Source organism: Neopsephotus bourkii, unplaced genomic scaffold (genome assembly GCF_033783945.1).
Source record: "Neopsephotus bourkii isolate Nb327-2 ecotype Australia unplaced genomic scaffold, CSIRO-AGI_Nbou_v1 NB_95, whole genome shotgun sequence".
NCBI lineage: Eukaryota > Metazoa > Chordata > Aves > Psittaciformes > Psittacidae > Neopsephotus > Neopsephotus bourkii.
Window position 1 is genome coordinate 566958 of NW_026900612.1, and position 16273 is coordinate 583230.

A 16273-nucleotide genomic window follows, 5' to 3' on the forward strand; every position below is an offset into this window, starting at 1 on the left:
ATCCCTCTCGTCCTCATGTTATCTTTGTATATAGCAGCTGTAGCTAACAGGGACTCTGGAGACTTTTGGAGATTCATCTCAGCCATCTGACATGCCATGTTCATGTGATCCTGTGTCTTGGCTAATTAGCTCTACCCCTTGTCAGCGCTGTGCTGTGCTGACACACACTGCTTTTTAGCTTGAGAATGGTCTCAAAGATCTTCTCACAGTATTGCATTACACAGAGTAAGTCACATCCCCGCTGCTGCCCTCCTGCAGGTCAGAAGAAATTAGACCTTGTCGGTTTGCTAGCCTTGCCCTTACTCTGGGTGATCTGTGGTCCTCCCCCACAGGACATGCATCCCTCCTCAACTGCTGAAATCTTTCGGGATTTCATCTTGGGAGGGGGGAAAGCTCCTTCTTGCAGGAACTCCATTAGGCTTTAGCTACCATCTGGTGCCAGTACTTAATTCCCCTTTTCCCAATGCCTTCCCTTTGCATTTCCCTCTTGTGCTCAGTACATTTGGTTTTGGAGGACTTCCCTGGTGCCCAACTGTTTCCCTCTGTAGGTTGAGGGCTCCAAGAGGATAGCATAAGGAAGATGGCTGGGGTGATGCTTATGTGATGAACCACTGCCCAGGGGCTGCACAGCCTGGGACACATCTACACCAGGGAACAGCAGCAGATCACCGCAAAGGGTACTTAGTGATTGTGCTGAGGAGGCAATCTTGGCAAAACAAGCTAGCTGGAACCAAGCTAGCGAGGTTCCATTACCTTGAAGGTCTACTTTCAAGCTCCCAGTAACCCCTTAGCAGCTCTTTTAGTCCTGCAACCAGGAACTGAGTAGATTTCAAAGCTGGAAGGTCTATCAAATGAATTTATTTAGCCTCCTACTGAGGGCCATATAGATTTTTATCCCTTTATCACTGTATTAAATGCACATGTAAGCTGCTGGTGCCAGACAGCTGGCTGGGCACTGGCACCCTTGTTGGTAAGCTTCACAGCAGGTGGCACAGCGGCAGCAAGGTCCAGGCCTGACGACACCAGTGTGAGCAAGGCTGTGAGGCCCCACGCCGGGGGGGGGCCTGCGAGGAGACCATGATCCTGCCGGTCTCCAGCACCTGGGTCTGTCTAGAAACATCCCTCGCCTCGAACCTGCCGACGGCATCCCGCGGGCTCTGGGGAGACCGCCGAGGCCCTGAGGAGCACTCCGGGCCCGCGAAGAGGACAGCCTCGGGGCCGTGAGAAGAGCTATAGTCTCTGAAAAGACCCGACAGGCCCCGAATCAGGACCCCAGCCCCTGCAGCCAGCGGTGCCTGGCGCAGCGGGGATGCCGGTGCCTGGCACTGTACGGGGGCGGCCTGCAAAACCGCAACCCCCCAGCGGGCCCGGGCTCGTTCCACCCCGTCCCGCCCCGGGCGCGGATTGGTGCGGCCGGCGCGGCCCCTCCCGCCGCCGGGGCTGGGCGCAGGGGGGATCCGGCCGCACCGCGCTCAGCCCAGCTTGGCTGCTTAGCGCAGCTAGGCGCTGCCGCCGCGGAGCCACAGTCTTCTGTGCGGGAGCGCGGCCGGCCCCGCTCCGGGTAGGCTTCTTGTGGTGGGTCTGGGACAGGGAGGAGGGGCGTCAGCTGCTCGGTGCGGTTCGGTTCGGCTCGGCTTGCCTCGGCGCGGGGCCGCAGGCCGGGGCGGGCAGGTGGGCGGCGAGCAGGCCCCGCACGCACCTCCCGCTAGCACCTCCCGCTCTCTGGCCGGCCATGGTGGTTCTGGGGGCCGCCGAGGGGCCACTGGCCGCCTGCCGGACAGGGCTGCGCGGCGCCGGGCTCCACGGAGGGCACCGGGCCTCCTCGCTCCCCCGGCGCGGCGCCTCCCCTGCCGCCCCCTCTCGTTCTTATTTTGTTCTGTGTTATTCCCGGTGCTCCTCTCAGCGCGAGCACCCAGCTCCCGTGCCCGGGGCGCTGCGCTGTCGGCGGTCGCCGCCTCCCTGGGGATTTCATTGCGCTTCCCCCGTTGTGTCCCCTCCCCGGCTTCGTTGGCAGCACTCCCGTGGCCTTCCCGCCTTCGGGCGAGCCCGGCCCGCCGGGTCTGACAGCGAGAGCCCGGCTGCGGGGGGAAGGAGGGCTCCTTGTGAGCCGGGTGCCGGCCCCTCCGCACGGCCCGGAGCTGCTCTCCTCCCATGCGGTTGCATAACGCGTGGCTGAGGGGGTTGGGGGACGGCCCGGGAGCTGTTTTTGGCGGGTCACGGCTGTCGGTGGGCCCGCCTGCAGGAATGCGGGGCTTTTCCTTAAAAAAAAAGACAACATCAAAGCAACGGCCCCACGTATTTTTAACCAGACTTTAGTCTTCTGAGCGCTGTCACTTCCTGATGGTGTGATTCTGCATGGCTTACGCCGTGCTCATGCATCTGTCAGCTTTCCAGAGGGAAGGGTTGGGAAGCTCAGAGAACATAAACAGTGATCTAAAAAGACAGCTTTAATCGTTATTAGGTATTGTAGGTAGTACTTTAACAAGGTGTTCACGTGGGGGTGGTGTAAGGACCTAAGGAAAGGTTAAGTATACAATTATAGGGGAAGAGGTTTCTCCTCAAAATTACTTCCTTAAAGGCCTTACTCGAAACAATAAGCATAGCTTCTAATTTCTTCAGCAAACCGAGTTTATTGACATGTGCCGTGTGGCTTCCAATTGAAAACAAAACGTGTATCGGCAGGAGAAATGGGACTGACACTCGTTCTGCGAGGCGTCTTATACAATGCTCAACAGCAGCGTATGTCTCTTGTCTCTCTTTATAAATAACCTGGTTGGAAGGGCTGTTAAGCACAGCCGCAGCAGCTCGGGGTTCGTCGAAGGCTGTAAAACCAGCCTGCGAAGTTGTGTACATACTCAAGTGGTTAACCCTGCTGTGCTGCGAGCTGCCTTGGCTCTCGGTATGCAGTGTTGGTAGCTAGAGATATGCAGGCTAACTTTGAAATGGGCTAATGTGTGGCACAGACTCGAGTCACAAGCCTTAATGAGTATTTGTGTAGTGCTTCGTATTTTCTCGGATGAAAGGTTTTAAATAATTGGCCATTATAATTGTCTGTCACCCCCAGAGAAGAGCCAAAAAAAAAAAAAAAAATCCACATGGAAGTAGGCAGTTGTTTTGGAAATCCAAAGTCTAAACCTGTAAATGCCTGTAGGTGGTTAATGTTACTGCTTAACACGGAGACGGCAAAATGACTGACTGAAAGAAAAAGATCTAGGCTACTCTCTTTTCGAGCCATTCTCTGAGCATCGGCAGGACAAATGACATCCTGCTGATGGGTGAGCTACTGTTCTTCAGTGCCCTGAAGAATTCCTGGTGAGACTCTGGTTGCACTAGTGTTGTGTTGGGTTTTTTTTTCCCTTGAAGTCTTAACTGGAAGCCTTGTGCAGTGTTTTGATTCCTTTTTGGTAAGTGGCTAATCCCTTGCTGCAGGGGATAGGAGTGTTCTGAATGCAGTGGTTTTGGGTCCTGAGGGGAGTGCCTTGCATTGCTTTCCAGCAGCCACCGGCCTTCCCCTGGCCTCAGTGACAGCATTATTGACTCATTTTGAAGGTAACTCGCCCAATATTCCTCTTACCTGTGAAACCTCATAAATTTGCTGTAGCACAGAGCCTTTGAGTTAAAGAAATAGAATGTCAAGGAGCCTGGGTTTCATCACCAGCAGCCTGGGAACAAAGGCATTGCACTTACCGAACTCCTCATGACAAACTTCCATTTTAGTAGGTGGGAAAAGCTGTGGGATTTGATTTAATAACCAGTGTCTTAAAATCATTTTGCATGTTCCATGTGACTAAGTTGTCTCATATTTAATTGGGGAATGAGCAGAGCTTGAGGAGGAAGCTGTGTATGTTTCACTAGCACTAAATGGTCTTTAAATTCTCTTTTAGATAAGGATTGTGAAGAAGCACGAGTGACTTGTCAAGCGCTAAGCTGCAGCTGACTTTCTTATAGGCATATAAACCATCTTTTTGCTTCCCTTAAAATTGGAAGCTTGTCTTATAATGTGCTGTGGATGTGCACCAGTGTTGGTGAGCTCTTGGCCACCTTGAGTAGCAGTAAGATTGTGTGTTCATAGAGACTGGCATGTAGTTCCTGTGCCAGAAGGGGCTGTGGTTTTGAGGTACAGAGGTGTCAAGTGCAATTTCTGGTGCTGTGAAGCTGAATACTGGGAAGTAGATACACAATACTACCTAGGTGTAACTGGAGACCCAGAGGTTCCAGGTCTCAACACGTTCATCATAGTGTGTTACTTTCACTTCTTGCTGCCCTGTAGCATAACAAAACAAGCAGTTTGGTATAATCCTCAGACACCAGTGGCTTTATTACTGGCAGATATAGCATATTTAAATATTCCTGTTGCAGGCTTGATACCTGGTTTCAAAAAAGGTAATGGCTTTTCTTGCACCTGGTAGTTGAGCCTGTAAGGAAAACATAGGACTGGTCTTCAGGCTATGTTTAAAGATAATGTAGTTTTGGAAGCTTACATCTCTCTTGACTTTGTCTGCTGCTTTTATGTTTTTTGTGGATTATTTGGTCGTCAGATGTATTACTAAATGTTCCTATCCATGCATTTAAGCTTTTGAAGGAGGTCTTTAGTGAAAGTTGGTGGTTAGAGATCAATTTACCAGCTTTGTGAGCTCTGCAGAGAGGAGGGCACAGGAATGCTGCTCTGGTATGTGTGGCTGCTCAGTTTTTATCTGTACCATATTTTACTGTTTTTTTCTAAGTTGTTTTGATTCTATTAACTTGTTAAATTTAGATACTATTAAAGTCAGTGCAAGAACTTTTTTAATGTATGAAGGTTGTCTTTTTTTTTAATGTCTTTTATTTCACCCCTAGGATGCTGAGAATTGAATCAAGTGGCTGTAGTGTAGGATTTGTGTTTGTTCCCCAAATAACTTCATTTTTTTGTCGTCTTGTGGAAGTGGAGTACCTGCTGTATCACTTGCTAATCCTGGTGTTGCAGTCAACCCTAGGGCATAACTGAAGGTGTATTTAGTACTGTAGGCATGGAGGTTGGGTTTAATCTAGTGATTTTGGGTATAAAATGCAGAGAAATCAGAGCGGGACTGGCTGATACACGTATAGTATGGGCTTGTATTTCTACTATCAATGATACACACTTGGACAGTGAGTTGATGGTAAAAGCTTGGTGTCTGCAGTGTCATTGTGACAGGTATCAGAGGCAGAAGGATTAACTATAGCTGGTGGTTAACCATGCCTAACCATGTTGCAATGGCACCTCCTGTTGCAGTACACAGGTAATATGTTTACATGGATCACCTTCCTACACATTGGAGGTTCAGCCACCTCTTTTGTTGTGAGTTGCTGCCACGTTTCAGGAGTGAAAATACACTACAGAGGAACGTGTAAATGGTTGTTAAGAAAATGTCAGCTTTAAAAAAAATAGGTATTCAGTAATGGCTGACTGGTATCTTGGGGTGTAGAAAATAGAAATCACTCTTTTCCATGTGATTAAAAAAAGTTCCTGCTTTAGAAACTGCTGTGTCTGCAGTTCATAGCAAAGTAATGGGATTTAGGTAGCATGGAGGCTGAATTTCTGCCAGTCAAAATCTTGCTGTCCTAATGTGCCATTCTGTACAGTTCTTGGAAGCTAATACACAATGTTATTCTGCCTTGCAGCAAAACAACTAGTGATTAAAAATTCAGCAGATGCTGTGGTTCACTTAACTATTTGTTCTTGCATCATTCAGGTCATATCACACAATTAATGTTTCTAATGTTTGATCTAGCTTTTTTGCTCTAAGAATGGAAATTATCTGAACTACCATGGGATTTATGGAACTGTTTTGGCAGGAACTAGGCTATGCAAAGTAAATTATTCAGAACTGTTTTCATCCTTCCCCTAACTTGGAGAATCTTTTTTTTTTTGTTATTTCTGAAGTATTAGTTAGTGCCAGACAGGGCTTTTGTTTCTGCAGCTTCTCTCCCTTTAAAAATCGAAGTTTTTTGATTGCTTTGAGATAAATGAGACTCCCTACTTGAGAAGGGGAGGGAGAGAACATGATAGGTATAAGTGCTTGGTTTCTTACTTAAACTCAGTATTTAATTTGGCCACAGAAGTGTTTTTGTATGAGAATTCTCGTTTTGTTTTGGGCACGGTTTCTACTGCTTTCAGGATGTGTACTTTTAATTTGCAGTTTTGGTTAATGGTATTCAAGCCAGTGTGTCGCTTGACTTTTAAATTAGAGTTAAACTTTACATACCCTTCCCCATGTTCCTTTAATTAGGTATGTTTTGGGTTCTTTTTGTAGCACACATAGGTTTTAGAAACCTTTTTCTGGACTACCTGGAGCTAGAAAGCAACCTTCATATAGCAACTTTTGTAGCACATTTTCATTTCTTTCACCAGTTTTCTGTTTGGAAGCTGATGCCTGAACTGCACAAGAAGCAGCCTGTCTTATTTCTTCACAATTGGTGCAGTAACTGGCTTTGATTGACTTTCTCAACACTCACCGGCTGATACTCACAGTAGGAGATGGAATGCTCTTCGGTGGGTGCCCTCTAAACTGGATGCATGCGTTGACATACATGTTCATGAATAGTGCTGTTACAAGCATGACAAAGGCAGGATAAAAATGGAGAAAAGTTGCTGGGTCATCCAGTGTCTTCAAGAGTAACTTTTTATATTGGGGCACTGCTTAGCTCCAGTGCTTAAGAGAAACTAAGTTCAGAATGTGGAGCGCAGGTGGAGTATTTTGGTCAAGGATACACCTGAGGTTCAGCCATTCATCTCAGTGTATTGCTGCAGGTAGCTTGAGTACTGCAGGGTTTAGGAGAAGGCTGTATCTTTGTATGTGTGAAGTAGCAAATCAGTAATAGAAATGGGAAAGGTGAATCTGTGCATTACAGCGTGTGATAATGCAGTATATGACTGATAAGCCCACAAACTGGGTTTTAGAGAAGTAATGGGCAAAGCCCATTCTTTATGCACGTTGTTTGAACTTGCCATTTGGATGACTTTCTGTGTTCTGTGAATTAGCACATCAAGACAATGAATTTTTAGTCAAGGCAGACAGTCTTCTTTGGAAAAACCTGTTTGGACTACAAACACTAATCTGCTTTGAGAGAACTTGCTTCAGCTAAATTGTCAGCAGATAGTCAGTTGGTTTGAAAAATGAAGTTTAAAATATGTAAACTCTTCCCCAGCCTCCTTAGTGTCTTGTTTAGAATGATGGGAAAGGATTCTGATTGGGTTTTGCATATGCCTAATACCATGTATGCATGTATCCAACATTCTGTTTACTTAAGGAACTGGTATTCAGGATAATGTGTTTAATCTCCAATTGCAAAAAATAACTTCACACGCAGCTAATTCCATCTGCTGGAAGTAGAAGAGCGAGGCTGACTTCGTCATTTATTTGGGACCTGCTTTCTGCTGGGATAATTACTATGTATGAACTTTGGAAATTTGCATAATTTTTTGGCAAACTGAAGCAGCAGCCATTTTAATTTAGAATTTTATTAAGTTGCAACTTCCCTAGCAACTCCTAAGCTACTTCTGCTTCATTCTGGGGTTTTGGTATTTTATGGATTTTGATTTAGCAAGCTTCAGTAACATTTTTTTCTTTCCTCCTTGCAATGACTTCTGTATGTAACAGCAGCTTGCTTCCATTTCCAGTAACTTTCAACCTGCAATCTAATGCAAAATGCCTTCTGTCATTCAAATAAAAAAAGTGTTGAAATTAAATTCTCATAAAACAGATGCTAAAACATTAGCTAATTAGATGTTAGGTTTTGGTTGCCCTTCTGCAGTGTGAGAAGAGCACTTGAAATATTTTAAGTGTAGATGGGTTTCAAAAAGTAACCTTGGGGAATCTGGGGCATGTCAAGTCTGGTCCTAATTCTGCTAAAAGCTGCTCTCATGATGTGAATTCTTAAACTCCAAAAAGTTTGGATGTAAAATCATCATTGTGGGTAGCTACTGAATGTTCTGTCATATTGAAAGCCTGGGGTTTTAGGCATTTTCAGGTTCTCAAGGTGTCTAGCAGCGCCTTTGCCACTTGATTCATTTTTCTTCTTGTGACCTCCTCCAACTGATTTTGCTACTTGGCAGTCAGTGGAGGTGCATAATCTGTAGAACATTAAAACAGTTGGAATTTCATAGTGAAAAATACTGTCTGCTTATTGGAATGCTGTTATTTACTGGCTCTTTTTCTTTTGGTTGCAATAGACTGGATTAATTTTAAAATCTTTCTGTGTTATGGTCTTAGCCTGCCTTCTATCTCAGTACCATCAGAAACTTCCTATTTTGCTGTGTGCAATTGCTGTCCTTTGTCTTTGTCTTTTTCCTCCTCCCTGTTATTTCGCTGATCACTTAAGAATGCAGCTTCTTCTTTGGGATGAACGGGGTTATATTGCTAGGCTCTTCAATTCCTTTCTCATCGGCAGAAAGCCAAGCATAAAATCTTGTTCCTAAGTCACTCTAGAGATTTCTTTGCATGCGCTATTTTCTTTGCATGCTAACATCACTGAAAAGATTGTGTTTCTTTCTTTTCCCCCCAAATCTAGACCAGATATAATTATGTTTGTGTGCATGTGTAGGCTTGGGTGTTGCTGCTCTGCAGCTCAGCAAGCAATTTGGAGTCCTTGGGCAGTTTAAGACCAAAGTAGCATCAAAGGCAGCAGCTATCCCTCTGCATCTAGGTAGGTGAAATAATTTCTGTTGTATCTAAACTTCAAAGACTAACTCCTGGCTTGTGCCTGTGGTTTGGCTGTCTGCAATATGTCATACTGGAGGCTATATTTTCAAAAAGAGTTTGGACAATGAGTTCAAACAAGACTTGCTGCATATTGAGTGATAGTAGCTGGTGTTGAACTGGACTGGAGTTTACGTTCACAGGCTGACATGCTTACAGAGGCAGCCTGGTTCCCTTTTGATTCATAAAGCTCTTCATTGAGGTCTTCGTTTTGAACTTTGCCTCGCCCTAAGTCTTTATTGCAAAGTATAAAAGTCCTTTCCATTGTGAAGCCTCCATTTTGGGATTGGGACTGCAGTCTTAGTGTATTTATGTCTTTAAAGCTTCGGTGCTTCTTCCTGTCCTGGCTCCTGAAGGTGAGAGAAGCTCCCTGTAAACATATATGCAGAGTTTACTCTCCTGCCATTAGGCTGCTCTTGCTTTGGTATCATGCTGCCTGTCAGGATGACTGTGATTTTCTCAGTCCTTTGTCTTTCTGACTGCCTGCACATGTCCCTGTCCTGTCCTGGGGAGAGGAGGCTGTCCCTGTGCAGGATGTTTGTGCCCAGGCAATCCACTGCTCAACAGTCTGGGCATGCAGGGCATGGTAGCTTGAGACAAATGGTCAGGGATCTTAAAGGAAAACCTGCCCTCTGGAAATGGGTTTCTAGACCTCAATTTAACCATCAGGGCACCAGATATATGTAACAGCTTGCCACCAGGTTTGGGGCAGACTGTTAGATTCTTGCCTCTTTATGTTTAAATTTCCTTTCTAAAGAAGGATGGTACTCTACTGTTGTGTTTTAACTGAGGTAACTTAATAAACACATGAATGAAGTGATGTTATCTTAATAAACATGAATGAAGTGATGCAAAGAGTGCTTGTTTATGCATCTGAAATCTAAGTAAATCTGCTGCCACTTCTGAAATTTGGGCTGTGGGAGGATTACTGATAGCAATAAATCCATCTTCCGTGGTGTTAAGAAAAAAAAATTCCTGTGTTTCTCCTACAGTGCTTATGTAGGTTTTTTTTTTAGATGCAGTAGGACTGCAGATCTAGTCATATTTAAATGTATAATAACTTGCTTTGAGTTGGTCTTGCAGCAGAAGCAGTTGGAGATGTGGCTTTTACTGGGAACTCTCTTTTGATGATGCAGCTTTACAGCCTAAGCTGGGAGTGGGAGCTCAGAGTCGTTTCAGTCATGCTCCCTCCTTTCATAGTGCATGGGATGCCACCAACAGTGTTCTAAACCAGTTTTCCTAGTGATTCCTTTGTTAGGCCTTAACAGTGTATGGAATTGTTAAAATGAGATCTGCTGATGTTAGCTGTGGGCTTCTGGGTAAACTGTAGGATAAATAGTAGTAGCTTACATATGCTTGTGGCAAATGTCTCTGCATCATTCTGCATACTCATCTAGCCTTAAAAATTGCCTGTCCCTTCCCTCTGCCCTTTTTCCTCCTTGGGATCAGTAGATGTAGCCTGTGAGGAAAGGGTTGTATATGGATTTTGTGAAGCTAACACCTTCATCCCTTGCCTGATTAAACCCAAGGAAGTGTAGGCACCAGTGTCCTGTAGGGATGGACCATATGTCTATGGGAAAACATATATAAGAGGTTGGGAAGAAACAAACATGGAAAAAAGTATCTGAGTGTAAAATTATGTCTGCAGTGGAGCTATATGGAGCTAGTTCATTGATGTTGCTAGTTGCATTAATACTGGTTGTAAGGGGTTTTGTTTTTTTTTCCTTTGTGTTTCTTGAGTCACAGCATAACAGCAAGGAATTGTTCTTCATCAGGTGGCTGCTCAGGCAAAACAAAGGCAGTTATGGACTAAGGAGTCTGTCAGTCTGCTTTCCATTTGAAGAAGCCTAGAGATTAAATAAAGTAAATGTAAAAGTTGATCATGATAGAGAAACTTTCCTGGGGTATACGTGAGGCACAGGCTTGGGAGAAGGCATGTCTTTAATTAGACCAGCTGGTACCACTGGGGTGGAGGGGAGGATGAGTGAGCTTCTGAGCATGAATAAATGTCAACATGTATTTTATCAGAATTGCAGTTTGGAAGCAGGGATTCACTATGGGTTGCCATTTGGCTTTGGGGTGTCTGGGGCCTTTCTGCATCTTCCATATATTAGTCGCAGTTAGGGAAGGATCTGTGAATACTGCTTTACAAACATAAAGCATAACTGTTTAAGAAAAGGTAGATTGTAAATTGTGCAGGTAAAATAAGCTGGTGGTGTCAGGCTGGAGTCAGTAAAGCTAGATAAAGTGCCAGCAAGTGATACCTGTGTCCTGAGCTTTATGTATTCTCAACCCTCTGCATCAACAGTGGTCATGCTGGGGAGGATTAGAGGGAGATGCTTTAACTTAAAGCTAGTAGGAACAGCAGTGCTGTTTTCCTCTGAAAAGCTACCTCCTTTTACTGGAATAGCTAAATGCAGGCATGTTAATATATGCATGTGTGAGTAATCTGAGAAAACATCCCAACAAGTAACCCAGTAACTTTCTTCTGGGGAGATGCTGAGAATATCACCTTTGCTGCCATTCAGGGCCAAGCTGGGCTTGCTAGCAGCTTGTGACAGCTCTCCTTTGCATTATAGATATTTAAAGTTATAAGGGTAGCAGAGCTAGAGGGAGAGGTAATAATGTCTGTGCTGGGTGTTTTATTCCTTCTTTTTAGGGGGGAGGAGGAGGAGATGGGACTAATTGCATACTTTCTAATTCTGGTTACTTCATTACTGAATCATTGGAGCAGCCCAGCAATCTGCTCTGAAAGCAGATGAGCGGTGTGGCTTGCAGCACTTCAATCTGAACAAAACTTAAGTGCGTTTTCCTCTTTCCCCTGCAGTGAAACTGTAGTTTTGTTACATGAATATTAGACAGGACAGAGGTGTTCTTGCAGCTCTCATGATGCTTCTCTGGGCACTGTGCATGTTAGAGGTGCATCCCCAGTGTATGTAGCAAAAATATCCTAAAATACTGCATTACCTTATCTGGCAGATTCAGTTGAAGGCTTTCCAGGTAGTTTGCCAGGGGAAGATCTGTTTAGCTTTGACATTAGATGTTTCAGAGGGTTTAAATAGAAACTGATGAACGTTTAGAATATATCTGCTTTCCATAATGATACATGTTAAATAGTTTTTCTATCTGTATCAAACCCTGAATAGTCAAACCAGCTTGAGGACACACCCCTGCTACCACTTCTGTTTCAGAACATAAGTCCCTGTGGTGAGAGTGGTTACGTTGGCAAGGCTGTAGCAGAATGGTGTCATTTTAGTTCCACAGCGTAGAAATGGTGTTATATGCAACCTATATTATGCAAAAGAGAATTACTGGGCAGAGCTTCAGAGGGTTCTTGTCTGTCTTTGAAATGGGATAAGAGTGCATTTGTGCATCAGGCTGAATCTTGGTAATGTATCTTCTTGGAAATAATGTTGATGATCATGATTTTGAGGTACTGGCTTAAGGCTATGAGAGCACTGCAGACAAATGCCTGGATTTTGCATAGCATAGTAACTGGGCAAAGTTTAAACTCTTGTCAGGCGAACTTTTTCTTGACGGCAGTAGAGCTGTTAAATCTGATCTGTTCCTAAAAGGCCAGCTGACTGCGCATTCTGAGCCACATACAATTCTTTGTCTCTGCTTTTGTCTTGAATGGAAAAGTAGTTTGTTTTTGCATTAAATGGAACTCAACTGTCACTGCCCCAAAGGGGTTCTGTTGTTGCAGGCTCTGCTTGAATTCTAGGCAGTGTTCTTGGCTCTCACTGCTTTTTGCTGTAAGCCCAATAAATCAGAACGATGGGAGGATGGTAACACACTAAGGCAGATATTTGTTGACAGGTAAAAAAATCTTGGGAAATGAAATATAGTGCACTTATTCACTGTTGATTATTTTTGTAAGTTTGGGCTTGGTTGTGTTGGTCATAACTTGGCTGGTAGGATTGGTCATGTAGAGGAACGCGATATGGGTCCAGCTGCAGCATTAATCTCTTGGAATAACTGAAGGTGAAGTGATGTTGAATTTCAAAGAATAGAAGAGTATGAGGCCCTTTTAGTCGAGCCTTGTGTTTATAGGGTGGCTTTCAGAGGGAAGGACCCAAATGTGCTTTGCTAACTGGCCTATGCATCATGCACTGGAGTGGATCCATGCTTTGATAAGAACAATATGGGTTCTTCTGATGAGATGAACTACATCACCTTTTTTTAAGGAAGCATTTATTTATTTGGATAGAGGAAAAATACTTTTTTTCCTGTGAAAAATCAATAGCTGATCAGACTCCTCCATTCATTTCTAGCCACTGATACTGCAGGGACAGGAGGCTGGCAGGTTGGAGTGGGTGTAGCCTAAATAAAAACTAGGTTCAAGCCTGGAGTGTTATCTGGGAGCAGGATTGTAAGAAGAAGAAGGCTGTAGAACATGAGTCTCATGGGGGAGTGGTGGTGCTGTGCTGCCTTTTTAAGAGAGGTTTGGGGCATTGCCTGCATGGGAAAAAGAAGCTAGAATGTGGGCTGTGATAACTCCTTGTCATGCTGGCCAACTTCCTCTGAGGGTAAGTAGGTGGAAAGGGGCACAACTATGGGCAGGAGGTTCAGCTGGGTAGTCAGTAAGGGTCTGCAAAGCACAGCTCTTTCCTATGAGTGGGTGAAGGTCATCCACCTGTATGCTTATAATGAATAGTAGACACCATTACGAGAGGTTAGCATCTTTTGTGCTGAGATGGACTGCTGGATGATAAAATGGTGTCTCTCACAAATACCTCAGATGTGGAGTGCTGGATCCTGCCTTATTAGTTGTTAAAAGGTTGTGTGTGGTTGTGTTTCTTTTTCCTGGTAAAAAAGCTAACCCTACATCTCAGAATCATCTGTTTGCCTTCTTGGTGCTGCACTTAGGATTTCTGGAGTTGTCCTAGGGTCTGTGTAAATTGACAAGGTTCTTGTGATCATTTGGGATGGTGGGCTGTCTCCCCCATATTCTGCTTCTCTTGAAGTTTATTAACCAAGCTTCCACAGCACCCACCAACCCTGGCTCTTCTCTGGCCTATGTTTGCTTACGTTTTCTTACTGGTTGAAGTGTGCCTTGGTTCTTTCTTGTGTTTGGCTTGAAGGTTCATGAGCTGGGATGGGTGCACTGTGGCTACTCATGTGCTTCAGTGTCTATGGTTATGATCCCTCTTGACTGTAAAAAACAAATTGGAGGCAAATTATCCAGTACTGGAGACTTTTGTGGGGAAAAAAGTAATGAGTGCCTGAAGGGCCACAATCTTGTAGATTGTGTGTGGTGCCATGTAGTTGTGAGCAAGTTTTCCTTTTTGCAGAAGGTAGATCAATTCCTCAGGGGCTGGGTAGCATCTGATCTTTATGTGAGGGAGGGGAAAAAGCTGTCCAACTTTAATCTGAATTTACTAGGTAGTTAATAAGGCAGACCTTTGCCCTGAGTAACTTGTCCAGCCTGTGTTATGTTGCAGGAGCTCCATGGAGATGAAGCCTGCTCTATTTTGCTCTGAAATCCATTTGGCTTAAAGTTGCCTCCAAAATCTCAGCCTCTGCAGTACTTCAGACTTGCATCTGGGTAACCTGCTGGGTATTCAAGGGCTGAGGTTGGGCAAACCCTTGATGCTTTGGTGGCTGAGAGGTGACACTGGCATGTGGAACTTGTCATTCAGGTGTCATGCTAAGAGCAGTGTGCCTCTTGCCTGTCTCTTCCTCCCTTTATAATTCTCAATTTGTATTTAATAGTAGAGGGATTTAAGTGTTTTGTTGTCTGTGCAGTTGTGGTCTGTAGGAGCAGTTAGCTGTAGTGATGTTTGGCACTGGAGCTGCCTATGATGGCTGGTTGCATAAGTCAGTATTGCTGAAGTGAGCAGGGAGAAAGTGAAGGTATTTGCACCAGTCATTTAGAAACTGGTATAATTCAGGTCTGGATCAAGCTTGGGCTCAAACAGGTTGTAGAATTTATTTCTATAACACTACTGGGGGTGTGGCATTGCAGAGGCAAATGGTTCCCAGCCCAAAGGCTTGTTTTCAGTATTAGATAATGAGACATGAGGTAGTTATAACCAGGGACCTGAGTGGGAGGGGTTAGGAGATGGTGAAGGTTACATCTGCGTAGAGAACCTGAAATGTTTGTTCTTGTGCCTGCATGTTGTTAATGGCACTGTTAAGAAATTGTGGGTGCATCTGAGGTTTTAGGAAGGATGGAAGTCAGCTTTGTAGAAGGAAGCATTGACTGTTACGGGACATGCATGGATTAGTAAGAGAAAGCGGAAGGAGGTAAACTGAAACTAGTCAAGTGCGCGGGGAGTGGCTCAGTTTACACGGAAGCAGAACATGCAAAAGTAGTCAAGAGTCTTGAGGAATTTAGGTGTTAGAGCAAAGATGGGAAATCTGCACTCAGATTCCTAAACGTGTGCTTGATGAGAATGGAGGAACAGGTCAAGAAAGGGGTCCAGTGTGGCTGCCAAGAGCTTTGTAGTCCCTCCTCTTTGCTATCCTTGCAACCTGGGCTCTCACGATGCCAAAGCAGCTCCTGCCCAGCCACCCACCAGGACTTCTCCTGGTGACAGGGTGGCTGCTTTCCACTGTAGTTGCTGGACTCTTTTTGGGGTGTGCTCAGTCAGCACTGAAGACCTGCTTGAGTTGGTGGTGCTCCATATGTTAGCAATGTATTGATTTTTGTTTCTGCATGCCCTTTGTGCTGGGCAAACCGGATCTTTTGGGCTTTTAAGAGCTAGTTAGTAGTTGTAACACTGTTACTGTGTCACTAATTTCATTTTTCCTTCCCTTTTGCTCTTCAGAAATGCCATTCTCCTGAGCGTGCAAGGAACCTACAGAACTAATGTCTAACCCTACATGGAATAACAACTCTTGGAAGGTACCACCCTTTTTTAACTACATGGCTTTGTTACAGGTTGGGTTAATGTTGCACTGATCTTTGCTTCAAAGCTCGAATTGAAGAACCATGCCTTATGTAATGCGTCCCTTTGAAAGGATGACATTGCTATGACACTCCAGTCTCTGATTTCCAGAAAAACTGCGTGCAACCCAGCATTTGATCTAGGGTGCCAAGAGGCCATCCCTCTTTCTCTGTGAACGATCTCTTTAGGCAGAGCCTGGTTTTGCCTTAGGAACAGATGGTGGTTTCTATTCAGAGAGCTGAGCTAAGCATTCGTCATTCTTGGTGACCATCCTTGGAAACATATTGCCCTTCCTTTTAGGGATGCATGATGTCTTTAACTTAATGACCTTCTGGATCGTCTTTCTTGACGAGAGGCTTCTAGCCATATTTATCAAGAACATCATGAGAAAGTGCAGTTGCACTTGTAACATTTAAATTGAAATGTCTCTGCTGTTTGTGCTGCATTAACCAGCTCTCAAGCATTGCTTGCTTTGCTTCTGATCCTGCAGTGATGCCATAGTACTGTATTTTGGGCTGCCCTGTATATTACCATGGCAACAGACTGATGTCACAGGCTCAAGGACATGACTTCAGTGTATGATCATGCAGAGGCACAATCGCATTTGTGAAGGAGAAAGCTGACTAATGTGCATCTCAAAAGCAAACAAGAGGAATGCAGGTT

General features: G+C 44.7%; 1 protein-coding gene across 6 annotated transcripts in view; it reads left to right on the forward strand.

Moving 5' to 3' along the window:
• The first annotated feature begins 1403 nt into the window (after positions 1 to 1403).
• The window catches only part of FBXO34 (F-box protein 34), a 39319-nt gene continuing 24449 nt past the window's right edge, over positions 1404 to 16273 (forward strand). For 4 of the 6 annotated variants that reach the window (XM_061355788.1, XM_061355795.1, XM_061355779.1 and 1 more), the window contains exons 1-2: positions 1404 to 1561; positions 15491 to 15567. The gene's annotated coding sequence lies outside the window, so the exon portion shown is untranslated. The remainder of the gene's footprint in view (positions 1562 to 15490; positions 15568 to 16273) is intronic. The other 2 variants (XM_061355822.1, XM_061355813.1) reach the window with 2 other exon arrangements.